Raw genomic sequence first — 4,583 nt, forward strand, 5'->3', positions numbered from 1 at the left:
CTGATTAATCCTGTATGTTTCATCCAAGAACCTACACATTTAGCCATGAAAGTCATACGACTAAACCATAGAGCTGGGATATAGACTGAGGTGCTCTGGCTCCACCCAACACTGACATCTCAGAGATTTTGAGAGCACTTTACAAACAGTAAAGAGCAAGGGACTGGAAGGATCATCCACACTTTGGCTTTCTACCTGTGGGTGAGAGGAGTCCAAGTAGGTTGGGGATCCCCACTTGGAACCCAGTGAGGAGAGAAAACCAAGGTTTATCTTGTGGTGGCATTTGAGGAAGCTTGTGAAACACAGTCATTCAGAGACTAAGACACAAGGAATGTGGGGTTGAGGGCCAAGGTTTTATGCAGCAGAACTGGACACCTTTACCCATTCATTCAGCCATTCATTCATCTACTCACTGCCAGGCATTAGGTTAACAGGTGGTAATGCAGAGATGAAAAGGTTGAGCTTTTTGTCTTAAAATATCCGTTTGTCTAATGGGGAAGACAACAGTGTTGGCTGTCATTCTGTCACCTATGATTGGCATGAACTCGAGTGAGCCACACAATTGCCCTGATCCTCTATCCCCTCATTTGTAAATGAGGGTGAAAATCTCCTACTTTTCAAGGTTTCCGTGAATATTGGAGATGGGCTATTTAAACTGCCTGAAACAAGTCACCACTGAATAGCCAGCTGTTAATGTCATGAAGGTGGAGCATGAGGGGAGTTGAGGTTGGAGAACCAAGTTGCACACTCTAGTAAGGGTCACGGAGAACCGTCAAGGGATATTTAGCAGGGACTTGCGATGCTTGGGTGTTCATATGCGAAAGTTCACCTTGGTTGCAGGATGAAGGTTGAGCTGAGCAGAGACTAAGCTGGAGGAGACGCATTTCATTAGGAAAGTACTGAAAAATAGAGGACGAGGGCCTACAAGGTCAAGAGGAGCAGACTTGAGGAGCGGAGACAAGAGAAATTTGGAAATAGAAGAGATTTTCTTTATCTTAAACAGGGTTCTTTCATAGAGTTTTAAAATAGATTCGTAGGGGAAACCAAGCATGAAAATAAGTTGTTTCGTTTTTACAGACAAATCCTATTTAAAACATGTTTGTTGGTTTTGAGCAGAAGAAAGGTATTCTGGATGTTAATTTTGTGCCTTTGAGCTCTCTCTATCTCTTCCAAGGGTCAGTAGGGACTGCTTTCTTTGGGGCCTTTGGCACTCTCCACAACTCCTTTCTATAACATATATCACCACACTGCACTTATTTTTTTATGACTGAGTCCCCCAAAGATGGAAAGCTCAATGAATGAAGTATGACTTTATCCAATTGCCCAATATTTATTATTTATTTTATTTTAAAAAATATATTGTTATTGATTTCAGAGAAAGGAAGGGAGAGGGAGAGAGACAGAAACATCAATGATGAGAGAGTCATTGATCGGCTGCCTCCCGCACCCGGGCATGTGGCCTGACCGGGAATCGAAGCATGACCTCCTGGATCCTAGGTCAATGCTCAACTTCTGAGCCACACTGGCCAGGCACTTGCCCAATATTTAATGTAAGGCAACTGAGCAGGTATTAAGGAAAATATGTGTGGAGTAAAGGAATAAGTAAAAAAATGGGAGCATTGTAGTTAAGCGTAAGATCCCTGGAGTAGGACGGCTAGGTTTTGAATCCTAATTCCACCAACACTTACTAGCAGGATAACAAGCTTCTAAGCCTGTTTTATCATCTATGAAATGAAAATTCCAATATCATAATATTGCAGTGAGGTTAAATGGCACAAATTGCTTAGCCTACTCTGTGACACACAATAAACACTTATTTAATTAAATGAGAGGCACCAGTATAACCACCAATATTATTATCATGAAGGCAATTAGACTCCTAATTCCTAACCATTTCTTCCCACCCCTCTACTCTCTGCTGCTTAATATAATTCTTATTTGAAAAATCAGATTGATGGAAGTGATTATCATATTAACTAAACTCGCTGAAGAGTAGGATAGATTGATTTTTCTTTTATTTCACCTTTCCAGCTTACTCTCTCACTCTGCCCTCATGCAATCAAAGACCTAGCATATATCTGTATCTATATCTCTATATATCTATGTATGGCATATATATATATGTGTGTGTGTGTATGTATGTGTGTGTATATACATATATATATACACATATAGTCCCCAAATATATACACACACTTTGAATAATTATAAAGGCAGTGTTTATTAAAATACATTTTATTTTCAAAATTGGGCTATTGGCTGTTATAGTGTATATACTTTTTTTGTGACACCCTGTGTATATCTAGGAGAGAGATATATGTATAAATATACATCTAAGAGATACACACACACATCTCCCATATAACCTATGTGTCCATATCATATTTAGGAAGTATATATGTGTGCATATACTCTACACATATCTCCTACACAGCTTATATGTCCTATATATAGATTAGATAGATGATATATATATTAGATTAGACAGATAGATTAGATAGATAGATAGAGATAGGTAGGTAGGTAGATAGATAGATAGATGATAGATAGATAGATGATAGATAGATAGATAGATAGATAGATAGATAGATAGATAGATAGATAGATAGATAGATATTTCCTTGCCATGGAGAAATATTAAAGCAGGAAGATCAGCTCATTGGGAATCCAGAAACAGAAACAGCTTGACGTTATTGAGGTAGTAAGGCAAGTGGCTGTCTTTGAAGAATTAGACCAATATAAACAGGAATCACTGGGACAATTGGAAAGCAGTTTTCACAGCTCTGTTTTCTTACCAACTGGCCAAACATGAAAGATGTAACTCAATATGTGGCAAGCACTCCCCTTTATACACTCTCTCCAACACCTTCCATGTTTCCAAATAATTTGTTTGAGAAGCAAGCTTTGTGCTTTTTATTAAACACATGATTGGTTTCCATTTCTCTGTATTAGGAGACTTAATCTGCCAATGAACTATAGCTTCAGGTTGACCATCTGGAAAAATAAACTCCTCAACAGCCATATAATTTGCCTTTTGTCTGGTTTCAGGCAGTGGATTTTTGGGGATTAGTATTGAGCAAACAGCAAGAAGGCGCTTTCCTGGCTCCTTAAAGCCTCTCCCTTGTCCAGAGAGGCATCTCGTTAAGTTACAAATTAATAAATGGTCCTTACTCCTATAATGCCTTTGTGAGTGTTATGTATATATGAACCTAATTTTCAATAAAACGAAACAGCTTTCCTTTTCTACTTGGGGAAGCAATGCCATATGGACAACAGCCCAAGGTCAGAAAAAGCATATTGCCTGGAACATAGGCCAACACACCAGCTGTGTCCTTGCAGCAGAAGGTAAGGGGGTGGCAGGAGGAGACCTTTTTCTTTCAGATCATAATGCTTACACTCCTCCATCCCAGCCCACCAAGTTACAACCTGGTTGTTTGGGAAATGTCATAGGAGGCAAGTCCCATGTTTTACTAAAACTAATTGTAATTTTTCTCCCCAACCTTAAACACCAGGTCACTTTTTTTAGATCCCAGCATGTAAGAGGTGGGGCTTTGCAAGCCAATGTTCAAAGATGTTTGCTCAGGTAAACACCATAGATCCTGGTAACTTGCACTTGTTACAGTTCCAAGTACAGTTACAGAATCATTCTCCTCTTTCCTTTCTTTTTCTCGATATGGAAGCAGTTAGAGGGATGTCCTAGTTGTGGTTAAAATATGGGCTAAGGGGTCTGACAGACCTGGGTTCTTGACCTGTTTCTCCTACTTATCATTAAAATGACCTTGGTTGAATTATATAACCTCCAAAACTAAGTTTTTTCCACATGTATATGGGGATATTATAACTAATTATAACCATGGGCTCCATCTCATAGGATTATGGTGATTACATGAGATAATGTAGACAAGTGAAGGTGCTAACACAGGTCTGGCAAAAGTATTCAATAAATTTTAAAAATAAAATTAATCAGGACAAACGCACATTGTTAAGCTCACACCACATACTCATACATTGTGGTAGGTTTTTAGTATAATAATTATACCTGCATTTTATAGTTGCATTCTTTACCAAGGACTAGGCCAAGGACTTCATAGCTACTATTCCTGTGATATAAGAATTGTTGAAACTCCAAAAAGTTAGCTAGTATTTTCAAGTTCCCTTGTGGTGTCAGGATTTACATCTGGATGTCCAGACTCTTTGCTTTTAACAAACTGTTAAACTCCTGACTACAGGAAAAAAATGTAAAACAGTGACTCAGTAATTTTATATTATTTCTCACAATATTTATAGAATGGGGCCACAAGTAAGCAGAGTCCTTGCTTATTTCCTATTAACATGTATGCTCAGTGCCTTTATCCAAGCCTAGTGTGAAAGAAACCAGTGACCTTCAGGTATTCCACTAGAGAGTTTTACCATCAAAGATAAAAGCTGCTGTGTTCTACAAGTCAGTATTAGTTTGTTGGAGCTGCTATAACAAAGCACCACAAACTGGTGGCTTGAACAACAGAAATTTATTGTCTCACGGTTCACTTTACATTATCTTCCCTCTATGGATGTCTCTGTGTATAAGTTTCCCCTTTTTATAA

The sequence above is a fragment of the Miniopterus schreibersii genome, assembly GCF_964146895.1.
Source record: "Miniopterus schreibersii genome assembly, chromosome: 11".
NCBI lineage: Eukaryota > Metazoa > Chordata > Mammalia > Chiroptera > Miniopteridae > Miniopterus > Miniopterus schreibersii.